The sequence below is a fragment of the Dipteris shenzhenensis genome, chromosome 2 (genome assembly GCF_047967505.1).
Source record: "Dipteris shenzhenensis isolate YYH24624 ecotype China chromosome 2, Dip_SZ_1.0, whole genome shotgun sequence".
NCBI lineage: Eukaryota > Viridiplantae > Streptophyta > Polypodiopsida > Gleicheniales > Dipteridaceae > Dipteris > Dipteris shenzhenensis.
In genome coordinates this window covers 39411318-39426166 of record NC_141597.1, presented here as the reverse complement: position 1 = coordinate 39426166, position 14849 = coordinate 39411318, and the positions used below count along the sequence as shown (strand labels likewise).

The 14849-nt window shown below is 45.3% G+C and overlaps 1 protein-coding gene across 2 annotated transcripts in view; it reads left to right on the top strand.

Annotated features, from left to right (window-relative positions):
* The window catches only part of LOC147904742 (uncharacterized), a 43043-nt gene that overhangs the window by 7238 nt on the left and 20956 nt on the right, over positions 1-14849 (top strand). The window lies entirely within an intron of this gene.

Sequence of the window (14849 nt, the reverse complement as noted above, 5' to 3'; positions counted from 1 at the left end):
CTCCGAATTTCAATATGTTGGCATCAAGGGAGTCGCCTCTGCTCTAGGAACACCAACACCAAGTTCTAGCAAGATACAGGTTTGTTTGCGTCAGATCTTCCCCGATTTTTTTTTGTTTGGAATTGACGCGTACGCTGCCTAGTAAACGACCTGGCTACATATCACTTCGAAATTACTCGTGGCTGTTGCTGAGGTGTCGTCCTAACTGCTGGAACCACTCCACAAAGTTTCATGTCAAATTGGGGTTCAGCGATGTGGACAGTGACCCGACTGTTCATTGACAGTTTGGTACAGTAGTATATTGTTCGAACAGTGCTTCTGTCTATAGCTTTGACAGAGAATTGGCTGTCCAAAGAATTCAAAGTCCTACATAGGTCTCTATACAGTTAGTTTACACATTGTGCAAAAAGAGCCTTGCAACAGTCTGCTACTCCTTGGAAATTGAGCTATTCTTGATTAGTAAGCAGCCAATGGGTATCCTTGATTTCCATCTCAGAGAAGGAAGAAATTGATGATCGGGCTGTAGTTTTTGAGCTGAATGATTCTCATGTTGGCAATATTCAAGGGGATTTGGCAGCAACTCCTCATGTACAAATATGCCTTAACCAGGAGCAGATTATAAGGAGTTGTATGGATCAAATGCTATAGATATTCAAGGCGCTAACCAATGAGATCAAGACCAATAATCAGAGGATTGACCAAAGTATGTAGAACATGTCTGCCACTCTTAATAAAAGGTTTGACCAGTTCAAGAGAAGCCAAATTTATGATGGGAAGAGACCTTTGGATCCCCAAATTGATGGAGACTTGGGTTTAGATGATGATGATGATGATGATCCTATACATGTAGTTGACCCAGTTGGTTTTATGGCTTGTGCCCGAAGGACCTATCACTCTATTGGAGTTACAGCTCATATGGATAAGGATTCAGCACATGGTAAGGCTCCTAGTAGTAACAATTCAGCAGCTGAAGAGTTGTCAAAAATTCCATGAATATAAATTGGTACCAGCAGACCTTAGGACAGCAATGACATTCCAGCAATATATACAAATAGTTAAATCTATTGAACCAAAAGGATCTTTTCATCAAGACAAAGATATGAAAGACAAGATTATACTTCCTAAGTTCAAAGGTGATTCTACCTCTCCTGAGGAATTGGAGAAATGGCTTAGCAAGATGGATGACTACTTCCTTCTATATCCAAAAGGTGATCAAGGTAAAATCAGATTTGCTGTTCTTCATCTCGAAGATTATGCTCACTCTTGGTGGAGGCATTTACAGCAAGAAGGGTTAACTTTTAATGCTTGGGATGAGTTCAAGGCTGAAATGTTTAAAACTTTTATATCTCCTTTTACTAGAGATCAATATATTTGTAAGTGGTATGATCTTACTCAGCAAGGATTAGTGAAAAATTATATCAAACAGTTTTGGAAATTGGCTTTATTTGTTCATGGTATTGATGAAAGAGTTAGAATGCTCAAATTCATCCATGGTCTACACCCTAGTATTGCTTCAGACGTTGCAGCTCAAAAGTCCAATTCTCTTAAAGAGGCCATGCAGTTGGCAGAGCTTTATGAGCCCAAATACAATTGGAAGGAGAAGACTTTGGGTATTGGTCACTTTGGAACTAAGCCTACGGTCAAAGGTGTTTCCAATGATGAAAACAAACTTCGTGCACCTGCTACAACTTCTTCTATTTCTAGGTTCCCTACAGTGTATGGCAATGGCATGGCCTAAGGTTTACAAGGCTAAAGATGTAAAGCCATCATTTAAACCTACTCTAAAGGATGATCTGGGTGATAAAAGAAACAAGTTGGTTAAGCAGTTATCTCAAGCAATTATTGATGACAGGAAGAAGAAGAATTTGTGCTACCTTTGTGGTGAGAAGTGGACCCCTGAACATAGGAATGTGTGCAAAGCTAAAACAGGAGCAAAGTTGAGCATGATTCTAGAGATTGATGATGATTTATCTCCTAATATTCTTGCAGCAGAATCTGAATTCCACGAATATCAGGACTGTGTGAATGAAGGCCTTAATGATGATGAGGATCATAGTTCCAAAAAGGGGACTACCTTTCCCTTTGATCTAGGTGGTTTTTCCATGTGTGACACCATGCTTATGGATGATAGTTTGCCAAAGTGCCCAAATAGTTCTAGACATGGAACATTGAAGTTGTTGATGGTGATGTGGATGAGATCAGAAATTTTGATGGAAATGATGCAGTTGATGATGATGAAGTGTATTGGGATACACAATCAGTTTTGTACAGCATATCTCCTGATGTTTTTATGGGCTGCAAAGGCTCGAGCTGAACTATGGTTATAGACCTGTGAATCCAACTACAGTTGGAGTACCTTAGAAAGTACCTAGTGCCGCGAACTTTGTGGTTCAGATGCGGGAGATGCTAGCACTTGTGAAAGCTAACATCCGCCAAGCTATGGATAGAGCTAAGGCGTATGCGGATGAAAATAGATCCGTTAGAGAATTTAAGGAAGGAGAAAAAGTTTTTCTCAGAGTTCCTTCACACTCAAAGTCTTTGACTGCAGGAGAGTGTGCTAAGTTATCACCTCGATATTGTGGGCCGTGGTTAATTCTAAAAAGAATAGGCAAGGTGGCCTATAAATTAGAATTACCACAGGGTCGTAAGGTGCACCCAGTGTTTCATGTTTCTCGTTTAAAGAAATGTTTGCATATAGGTGACTCACTAATCGAGGGTGTTGTTTTGTTTCAGGAGATAGAGGATAATGCAGGATGCAAACCAGCAAGAATCCTGGACCGAGGAACAATGCAAGTACGCAATCGGAAGATACCCATGGTGTTGGTTGCATGGCATGGTTTACCTTTATCAGAAGCTACCTGGGAATCCGTATACCAGTTACGGAGAGTGTTCCCAGACTTTTTATCATCGAGGACGCTGACGCCTGAAGAGGGAAGGAATGTTACGCTCAAGTTGAGGCAACATGACCTTGGAAGGGTCAGTTCACATTTTCCTTTGTAAGGATTTATATTTATTTGGGCTTCATGTAAATGGTCAAAGGGGTTAATGTCAAGGTCCTTGATGAGGGTGACAAGGCACTGACTAGATGGGTCTAAGGCTATAGGTCTTAAATGCATTAAGTGGGAAATGTGCCTAGGGGCAAGTGAATAAATTGATATCCCAAGAGAGGGGTAGTAAATATGCATTTAAGAGGTACCTTAGAATGAAGACATGTGGCATACTAGGTCCATCTAGGGAATTGGGGCTTGGTGGAATATGTAAGCTGGAGCCTTCATGTAGGTGAGTTGTTCTGTGAGTTTGCTACCACCGAGATTGGCTGGGAGGAAAATCTGAGTGCCTGCCCTGTGATTGATCGTTGAATTGGCAATATGAAGTAGGTTCAAGTATAGTGATCGTTATATAATACCTCCCCTTCCTGTACTCCTTTTTTTCTTTGACCTGAACTTCCATTTCCTCTGCCACCTCTTTTCTTGTAAGCAAATCTGCCAGGGTGGCACACGTTGAGTGCTCTGTCATGAAGGTAAATTGAAATTCCTGCAACTCAGCCAGCCACTTCACAAACTTCCTAGAGGGATTGAGCTTCTTCGCAAGATAGGGCATGATGACTGAATCTGCCTGAAAAATAAAAGACTTGGGCAGCAGATAAGATGTGAACTTACGTACTGCATACATCATCGGCATTAGTTGGTGGGGCTTGCACCAAATGCAACTTCAGTTCATTGAACTCAGCCATCATTTTTTCTATATTCTTCTCCAACTAGTTGGCACTAGCGGATGGCATAGCAAATATGGGAGGACATCGTACGAAGCTTGTTGCAAGGTATAATTGATCCAAGTTCACGGGCGATCTATCAGCAGGAGAATTTGTGTCTATCCCGCCAGGCGGAAGGGCAACAAGTATAGTCCTGGAATTGATGATGATGCCCTGGGCAAAGAAGCGAACGTACTACTCATAAGTGATTGCAGGGAAAGCTAACTGGAGAGAAGCCGGTGACCAAAGATCGATGATGTGAGAACGAGAGGGAATTCATGCCATGTGTGACGAATTACGCCCAGATTTGTTTCCATGGTGGTTGTGAGGCAGGCAGTCCTTAGGAATACCTATTCCGTTGATATGAAGGGGCGAAGCTAGAAACGTTCCGTCGCAATTACGGGAGTGTCGCAGATAGTTAAACAGATTTTGGTATAGCGGTTGACGGGAGCTCTCCAGGGTGTTGCAGGCAACGAGGTGGGGCAGTTTAATTGTTCAAAGGCAAGGATAATAAGGGGCTTTTAATGCCAAGCAGTGGTCACCGTGGTGAATTGTATGCAGAATAGTTGTTCCATGTGCTAATGAATGTAATTCAAGTGGTCTTTAGACTTTCCTTTGCCCCAGGGCCCACATATGCCGTGTATCATTCGGCCCAGTCCACACCCTATCCGGCCTACTTAGCTTTCTTTGTGTGTTCTTTTGGGGACTTTGAGTTTGAGACTAGTGGCTATTGTGTTTGTTCATATCAATACTCGGGCAGAGAACAGTCAAAGTGATTAATGGAAGTCAAGGTGTTGGTCAAAAGGAGCATGGACTATGATTGGCATGCCAAATGTGCATCTTTGACCACTAAATTGAGTGTTTTGTAAGGGGATTTTAATGCAGACTTGTGCTTGAGATGGTAGATAGTAAATTGGGGTACTGTTGTGTGTAGTGGCTGATGTTTGATGAATTCTGTGCAGCTCCAAAAGTCAATGCAAAGCTGACTGTTGACTGAAGACAGCTCATTGGTACAGTTTGACCAGCAGTTCAAAGCGCTGGAAAAAGGGATTTTGTTGCAGGAGTTGTCATGCATCTGAATATTGTCTTGTGTGGACAAGTTGTTTTAGCTGAGCTGTGTGATCATTTGAGAAGTTGCTACAGGAGGTAGTTTGGGGACTGTTTTTGTTCACTGTGCAGGTGTGGACAGCAAGTAAAAATGGTAGAAGTATCAATTTTCTAAGGCACAGAAGGGGAGGATGTTGAAGCCTATCATAGGAGTTTTGTGAGAGCCAGTCGTGTCTCTGGTTGGCCAGAAGCTTCGTGGGCCCAACTTCTTGGAAGGGATGGCATTAGCCTGGTATAGGACACTTTCTTCAGGAGTAAAGAATGATTGGGGGGCTGTTACTAATTCTTTAACGAAGCGGTTCGGGGTAGAGGAATCCCCAAATGTTTTGTTGGTTCAGTTGGATCAATTATGCCAACTAGAGGGGGAGTCAGTTAAGGGCTTTGAAGTGTGAGTGTGGAGCAAGTACAAGGCAGCTGTCGCAAGGGCTGTAGCTGCAAAGGCAGTGGGAAGCTATGGACAGACTGAAGGTGAGTTGGGGAAGTCACCTGTACTTGTATCCACTATGGAATTGGAGCATTTGAAGCTGAATAGATTTGTCGTTGCAGGCTTGGAACCCCAGCTGAGGCGGAAGGCTCAAGGGAAGGATCCCCAAAATTATGCTGCTGCTTTACACATGGCTTTGGCCAGAGAGGAGAAGAAGAAGTTGGAACTTGGAAGCAGAGCCAATTATACCTCTTCAGTGGGAGTGAAAATATCTTCTGCAGTGAGTAATAAATTCCTCATGTTATCTCCTCAATAGTCAGGGGTGATGATGATGCGCCATGCTTGTCATGAGCTCCTCCTCTCGTCCGTCGATCTCACTTACATTCAACCACCCAGTTCATTTTGACGATTGCATGCCTGTCTCCCATATCGCTTCATACCATTGCCCACGTTGGTTCCTCTGTTAGGTGCTAGACCTCCTTTCAAAGCATAATCACGTCTCCTTGTCTACCTGCCCATCCCCTGCCAGCAGTTGATCGCTACCATCATACAAGGCAAATCATTAAATCGTTTCCTTCCCATCAGTGGCGAAGACATTCCAAAAACATGGCCTTTGCGTCTCTTGTGCATCGTCCCTCTTTTCTTGCATCTTGACTAAAGCGCACGACTTGCTACAACTCTCTCCGTGACCAATTTGCTTACTCTGCGTCTCCACCAAAATGAGATCGGATTAATTTATTCATTTGTTGTGCGTGTCTCAAACCCGAGAAGCAAGCAAGGGTGTGGAGGAGGGAGAAAGCGACACAAAGCACATAAGAACACCTCACCATATAAACTGTAGAGCTTCTTCTTTTTTCCAACGCTGCATATCTCTCCCCTTACCTATCTTCTCTCTCTTTTCATACATAGAAATTCGTCAACCTCCAACTATCTGGAACCCTCTCCCTACTCTCTTCACACCAAGTCGTAAAAAATTTATTCAACCCACTAAAACCCCCCCTTCCCCCCATGGGTACATGACCCTACACTAACTTAGTTGATTGTATATCTCGGGTTTAGATGACCTGATTGACTTGAAATAAATCCCATCTGAAAGCCCTTTCGACACCCCACCTCAACACAACCTTCTATACAATAACACAAACTTGCTTCTATCACCCCCATGGGGTTTCCCTTGGCTCTTATGGCGTGCAACAAAAGTCGAATATGTAGTGATCAAATCACTAACTATTTTTCCTAGATTGCTCTTGACAAGCTGGTCAAATGTGAATGCATCTTGGCTTCTAGCCATAAACTTACATGTATACATGTCTTGGCAAAACTTGTTGGATATTGAAGTTGTGGTATGAGAAATCCTAGAGTGAGTAGAGGCTCTGTGGGAATGAGTCAAAGGTTTAGAGCCACATGTCTTGTGTGGTATTGGTTGTGATTGAGTAGGAGTCTGAGGTGGAAGTCCATGTGACCTCACCTATGATGTCAAAGAGAGGGCTACTCTCTCGACCCTCCTTCCTCCTTCAAAAGGCCTACCTATGTTTGGATTCAGGAGCGCCTTGCTACTGCAGCAAGGGCTCATCAACAGACATTGTTAGATCAGAGAGCAGAGTATGCCTTTCATGCAAGAGAGTCGTTCTGGACTCAGATCGGAGGTAGAGTCAATAAGCATTTTTTCTCTACTCTTGGCTTCAGACATAGCAGAGAAAGTGTTTCACAGCTTATTCACTCAGGTGGGATTCTACAGACAGATCCTAATGTCGTCATGCATATTGCTACATATTTTTATGCCTTCCTTCTCATAGTAGGTTCTGACATGCAGGCTAGAGATGATGCTAGGGATGCTATTTGGCAGTGTATACCTGAGTTGGTGAAACCAGAAATGAGAGTCTTACTTCATGCACCTTTTGTTAGAAATTACCCAACAGAGGGTACGCACAGCGGAAGACTGATAGTAATGCCCAGGAGCTCACACAATGTGGTGTGGGATGTGGAATCACAAACTTCTTAACTTACGTGCATAAAATAAATGTGCAGACTCATCAATAGACAATGAACCAGCCAGATAGAGAAACCACCAAAATAATATATTTCCATCCAAAGCTATGGACACAATACAAAAGAGAGAGATCCTGAGTCCCACCTATGGTGTGGTCCTTTGATCTTACCACAAGGTCCTTCTCCTATCTACCAGTTATCTCTAGACTCGAGCCCGCGTGCTCCACCTTGAGTGTAAGTAGACTTTCCGTCTAGATCCCTTCCACCTTCCACCTTGCTGTCTTTGCACCAGCCTAGGTGGGCAGCACTTTGAGCTAGGTCTGCAGCTCTACAGCCCACTTGTCTCCTTCTGGATAAAGGCCCACAGATGGCTGATCTGCTGCTCCAAGTGATGATGAAATGAGGCCAAGAGCCTTTGCTTTTATAGGCCCTAAGGGGCTGGCAAAAAACCGACCAATCAGGCTGCTTATGGCCGACCCAAACAGGCCGACCTGGTTTGCCTATAAATGCCCCTTTGGGTCCCTCTTTTCTAGGGCCTTTGGCCCACACTTCAAGGCCGGGTCCAGCCCCTAGTTCTGCCCAATATCTGGCTTGGTTGGCTGGCTCCAACCAGCCCTAACCAGCCAGTTCTATGGCAGACACTCCTACTGGTTCCCCCCGCCATTAATGCGCCATGTGCTGGCCTTGCTGCTGCAGACACCTGTTACAAGCGCCTTTCTTTGGGCATACCTTGCCCTAGGTCTCCCTCCCCCATGCTCTCCTCATTTGGGGGCTTACAGATGGGGAGGTGACCTTTCCAACACCCCCTCTCACCGACACATCTCAGCCCAATGCCAACACGTCGATGACGATGCTCCAGTAACTCCTTGGTCATAGTCCTCTGGAACATTTCGGTGTCAAAATCTTTTCCTGGCTTTTCATCTAGTGGCTCCTGCTCCACCAGGTCTGGTTCTGCTTCCGCACACCATCCTGGTACACAGGTCCATCTTTGGTAGCACCTCCTGGCACCGCCTCCTTCAGTCACATTCTCGCCTTCGAACTCGAGCAATCCAGCCGTCATGATCTTCCAGTTGTCCCCCTCATAATGAGTGAACAAATTGGAGTCTTCCAAGCACCATGCTCTTAGGGTCTGTTTCAACCCGTCCTTCCTTTGGCAAGGTCTGCAACTAATGAATATTTCCAGATAACCTGGACCATGAACTCTCACTGAGTTCTCAAGCAGGTACTCTTCTAGCTTCAGTACTGTTTGTCCATCACCTTCTAGCAATCTGTGTCCGAGATTTGAAGAAGCACCAATACTTCCCCTTTTGCCTTCGAAGAAGGCCAATTCCTTCCAATCTCGTATCACTTGAGACAAATGAAGAGCAGAGTCATTCCACAGCATGCTATAAAGGCTCAAATGCAAAATATCAAGTACATACCAGACTGTTGTACTGCCTGTGTGTTTGCCCTGAAAGCAAACCTTGTACCTCATTGCGGCACCCACCAAGAGCCTATGTAATCCTGTACTGTCCCCTTCTGAAGTACAGCATCCATTTGACCATGAGACCCCAAGGCCCTCCATGGAATCTACCCTCGTGTTGGCGTCAACAGCCACGCACCTAGAAGGTACCAAGCGCTCCATGCTGTCCTTGGCCTTCACAAAGGCATCTGACTCCTCGTCGACCCACATCTCTATGTCAGACATCCTCACTGTGATTTCTAGATCAACATATCTGACCTCGGTAACACTTGGTGATGTCACCAGGAACAACTCTTTGATTACCACATTTGCTTTGGCCTCTCCCTTTGAATCTAAGTCGGACTCCTTTTTGTTTTTCTGATCGGCCTTTTTCTTTCTGCAGTCCTTTGCAAAATGTCCTGGCGTATTACAGTAGAAGCACTTCTTCTTCTACTTCCTCTTCAAAGTCTCCTCGTCATTAGAGTCGTCTTTCTTGGACTTGCCATCGTTATTCTTGCCCTTTCCTTTGCCAGTGTAATCCTTTGCCAGCATCACCTTGTTGTCTTTGTCCTCGTTGTAGAGCTTCTCCCGAGCTTCCTCCTGTAGCAGTAATGGACCCAACTCCTCAAACGTCAGAGGTTTGGTCCTCTGTCTTGCTGTCACAGTCGTAACAAAGCTCTTGAAACTCCGAGGTAGTCTCCTTAGTACCATCAAGGCCAAATGGCATGAGTCTGTCTTCTGACCAACTGCTGCCAGCTGATCCCTCACCACCTTGACGAAGTGGCTATGTACCGTATCTCCTTCTTCCATATCGAGATTGTAGAGTTGATGCTGAAGAAGCAAAATCCGGGAGGTGTTGTCCGTCTCGTACAGATCCTTCAGAGTGACCCACGCCTCTACTGACGTCTCGGCCATTTGGATATGTGGAAGAACAGAGTCCACCGTAGTCCCTATGATTAATGCAAGGGCATGGGCATCTCTATCTTCCCAAGCTTCGAGCTCCTCTTTATCTACTACCATGACTATCTCCCCTTGCCTGTCCACCATGTCCTCTGGCTTCGCCTCCACTCCCGTGGTTAGCTTCCACAACTTCCGAGCCAGTAAATGACTCCGGATCTTCACTTTCCAGATGGGGTAGTTGGTCCCGTCCAGTTTCCCAGACTCTCCGAAGTTAGGGATAGTGAATGAGAGAAAACTGGGGGAGGAGGAAGGGAGAGCAGGGGCTGAAGAGGCTGTAGAGGTCGACATCTCTGCTGTTTATACCACACAGCAAAGTCAACCAAACTCAATTTCAGTAGACCAGAACTCTGAACGCACCTGATTGAACCTGAGTCACCCTCCTTCTCAGAAGGGCACAATCCTCCAGTCATGGAAGTCGATTCCCAAGAGCGTTTGAATTAGGGTCATCCTTCAGCAAGGTCCTTGCCTTCAAGCTCCCACACCTGTGAGCCTCCTACTTGGGCTCTGATACCATGTTAGAAATTACCCAATAAAGGGTACGCACAGCGGAAGACTGATAATAATGCCCAGGAGCTCACACAGTGTGGTGTGGGATGTGGAATCACAAACTTCTTAACTTATGTGCATAAAATAAATGTGCAGACTCATCAATAGACAATTAACCAGCTAGATAGAGAAACCACCAAAATAATATATTTCCATCCAAAGCTATGGACACAATACAAAAGAGAGAGATCCAGAGTCCCACCAATGGTGTGGTCTTCTGATCTTGCCACAAGGTCCTTCTCCTATCTACCAATTATCTCTAGACTCAAGCCCCCGCGTGCTCCACCTTGAGCGTAAGTAGACTTTCCATCTAGATCCCTTCCACCTTGCTGTCTTTGCACCAGCCTAGGTGGGCAGCAGTCTGAGCTAGGTATGCAGCTCTACAGCCCACTTGTCTCCTTCTGAAAAAAAAGCCCACAGGTGGCTGATCTGCTGCTCCTGCTGCTCTCTGAACTGCTGCTCCAAGTGATGATGAAATGAGGCCAAGAGCCTCTGCTTTTATAGGCCCTAAGGGGCTGGCAAAAAACCGACCAGTCAGGCGGCTTATGGCCGACCCAAACAGGCTGACCAGGCCCTGACCTGGTTTGCCTATAAATGCCCCTTTGGGGCCCTCTTTTCTAGGGCCTTTGGCTCACACTTCAAGGCCGGGTCCAGCCCCTAGTCCGGCCCAATATCTGACCTGGTTGGCTGGCTCCAACCAGCTCTAACCAGCCAGTTCTATGGCAGACACTCCTGCTGGTTCCCCCCGCCATGTGCTGGCCTTGCTGCTGCAGACACCTGTTGCAAGTGCCTTTCTCTAGGCATACCTTGCCCTAGGTCTCCCTCCCCCATGCTCTCCTCATTTGGGGGCTTACAGATGGGGAGGTGACCTTTCCAACACCTTTCACTAACATAGAGTTCAGGACTGCTCTTACTGCCCTTCACAAGGGTAAATGTCCAAGTTCAGATGAACTTACCTCCTCTTTTTTCATTACTTTTTGGGATTAGATTGGGATTACATTACCTCAGCCCTGCAGGGCGTTTGTGCCTCGGGTGAGATGCCTAAATCAATTACAGAGGGTCTCATTCATCTTATTTCAAAAGGCTGTTGTATAAACTTAGTGTCTCAGTGGAGACCCATCACTCTACTAGGCACTCTGTATAAGATTTTGGCGAAAGCAATCAACCTATATCTGCAGCCCATACTTCCAGATCTCATTCATGATTCACAGACGGGCTTTATACATGGCAGGAGCATCTTTGATAACATCTTCTCATTTTGGGATGCTTCGGAGTGGGCCATGCACAGTGGCCAAAGGCTGGCCATTCTACTCCTGGACTTTGAGAAAGCCCATGATAGGGTAGATTGGGGCTTTCTGGAGGGAACCCTTCTTTGTTTTGGATTTACAGAGGATTGGATTAGAGGGGTTTCCGCTCTTCATAAATCAGCCCACAGCCAGGTACTTATTGGAGGAGTCAGGGGAGACAGGTTTTGGATCTCTAGATTAGTCCATTAGGGATGCCCTTTAGCCCCCTTTCTTTTCTTGTTTGTGGCTGAAGCTATGAGTATCTACATTGGATCTCAAGCTGATATTGTTGGGCTAGGTTTCCACTGAGACAGAAAGATGAGCTATTGGACATTGAGCTAGCAGATGACACAGCTGTTTTTTTGGATGCCACGCCACAGACGCTCACTTGTTTTAGGACAGCTTTGGATTTGTTTTGCATGGCAGCAGGGGACATATAAACTGGCACAAATCCCATGGCTTTTGGATCAGCCAGGAGGACACTCCGTACTAGGGAGCTGATATTGGTTTCACTTGGATCTAGAGGGGTGTCTCTGTCAGGTATTTGGGATGCCAGGTAGGTGTGGGCATCTCTTTTGCACAAGAGTTTTCTCTTGTGTTGGAGAGCATAAGGAGGAAACTTCTTGGTTCGAACAAACTAGACCTTGCATTGAGAGTCATGGTGGTCAACCAACTGCTACTGACCACTGCCTGGTTTGTTTGTTCTTGCTGGTGCCGTTCTAGGGATAGTATCTCAGCTCAAGGACCAGTAAGTAGCTTTTTGTGGAGTGGACTAGATGGCTTTGCAAATGTCATAGCCAGGGTGGCTTGGGAGACCCTATTCTCTCCACTAAGGAAGGGAGTCTCAATATTATTGACTCGGACTTGCGGTGTAGGGCCTTGCTCTGTAAGATGGTGGTGAGAGGATTTATGCTTAGATAGGTGCTGTGGAAGGATTTTTTTATACGCAACATACAGTCTTGTACACCCACCTCGGGAGGAGATTGGATGGACAGCACTAGCCTCTCGCGAAGAAATTGACAGGCATCACGTCATGTGGAATGAAAGCATACTTTATAGACTTCACAAGCAGTTGTAGCTTGAATGAAGAGATTTTGGACTACCTTTTGATTAGCCTTCTTCTTCAGTGCTAGCCTTCGTCATGGCTGAGTCTTCCCTTTACCTCCGGAGTGCCGACAAAAACTCAGTACGAAGACTTTGTATAAATGGATGCTCAAGTATGTGTGGGTGTGTGGATTTGTATGTGTGAGAGCATATTTTTATACTATGGTCTACACCCACTGTTGGGGGCTGATGACGTCAGTGGGGATGTCATAGTCGCTAGTCCCTGCTATGTATGATGGAGTTTATGGTTTTCAACCTTGTGAGTGACTATCATGAGATTGAAACTGCACTATGTTGTGTTTTTAGAGGATGAGTTTGGGAATGTTCCTGGATTCATCTAGGTATATACTTGATGAGCATGGCAGACCACGAGGCATTTCACGTTATATGCAGTGGTCTAGATGGTAGAGGGGCCATGCCTCCACTGTGGACATAATGCTTCCAGAGGACGAAAAAGCTTTATTAGTTAGTCATCTTAGAGGGAGTGCAGGGAGGATTCAGCAAATTGATGCAGCCATACCTGTGGAGTGGATGGATACAGATGATATGCTTATTACGGACTCCACTTGGTTGGGTGCTTTTACTAGGACAGGTAATCCTCTTCAGGTTATTGCTTTGCGGGGTGCACAAGAGGATGCCCTTGTTTTTTATGTTTAGTTGGGAGGGAAACTTCTTACATCTTCAGATGACATTCTTCAGGGAGTCCCCTTCCAGCCAGTCAGGATTGCAGGGTATGTGGAGTATGATACAGATTCACAATGGTACTTGGATCCCGATCCGCTTCTTTTGGCCCTAGGTTCATGAAGACTTTGGCTCTATGGAGGTGCCCCTATGAGATCCTTGCAGTGGGACCTTGGGGAGTGGGAGTGGATTTATGAAGGGCACTGAGAGAAGAGCATCCCCTTCTTTTGTTATGCGGTTAGAAATGCCAGGAGATTCTAGCTCAGTTGTAGAGGTTGGAGGCTCTTTAGATCTCCTCATTGGGACAGCTTTCATATTTCTGCAGGTGTGCAGAAAAACTTCTGGAGGAGACTCTGAAAATCCCTCAGGAATAGAAAAATCACTCTATTCTTTTGGCTTTTTTATTCACGGAGGGTGAACCTGTCGAGGTCTAGGTTTGGGGCTGACCCTACATGCCCTCGATGCCATTCCATAGTTGAGTCAGTTCAGCATTGCCTTTGGAGTGCAGACAGGTGAGGACGATTTGGAAGGGTGTTTCTAGGATCTTATGCACTTTTCATACATCACCCTTCTTCATGACTTGGGACTCAGTTGCTTGGCTATCTTACGGGGCCTCAGGTCTTCTTCGAGGGACATGACTCTGATGGGGCTTTCTTTGTTTGACGACATGTAGTAGTAGAGTCATGTCCTCTCCAAGATGTTTCTCTTTCCTTTTAGAGCTGCACATGCTTCTGTAGACACCTCTTGGGAGATTCTGGCTAGTATTGCAGCATGACACATTTGGAGAGCTAGATGTATAGAGGCATTAGGTGGGTCCTAGGTTCACCCTTCTCAGACTTTGGCCAGTATATGGACCGATACTATACATTTTCTGATGGCCATCTTTGTGAGCATGCAGGGGTCATCGAGAGCAACATCTGCTAGGAGGGATTTTTTTTTCAGAGTATGGAGGGGATCGCCTTTCTTCTTTGACTCTGCCTCAGGGTTGACGTGGCATTTTCAGCCTCAGCCTTGGTTATCTGCTAGTTTTTTTTAAGTTTTGGTTTCTCTCATGCTTGACATGATGTACTCCGCATTGAGCTTGCTCCTGCAGTTTTCTTTTATATTTTTGCAAAAAAAAAAGAAGCTAGGAGGTTGAGAGGCATACACCTCCTCTTGCAAGTCTCCATGAAGGAAAACAGTTTTGATGTCGAGTTTAACAGATACACGTCTCTAGTCTTTTGTTTTATTAATCATACCATGTCTCCTTAGTGATCCAAAACCTTGTAATAAGCCTGTTGATAAAGGCTTCTCCCATTTATCACTTGATGATAGTCTCATTTTGTATTGAGGGGGAGCACTGAGATTTGTACATCAGGATGATTGAGGGTGTGAATCTACATAAACGTGATTGGAGGATGTAGATCTTGGATATGATTTGGAGGTGGATGCGAATGACTTGGTTGTCTATGAGTTAGATGGTACTTTGTGTGAGCACAAGGAGCCTTGTTCTTTGTAAGGCAACATAATCTTCATTTCAAAAGCTTGTTGTACACAGTGCATTGAGAGCTCATATTGCTA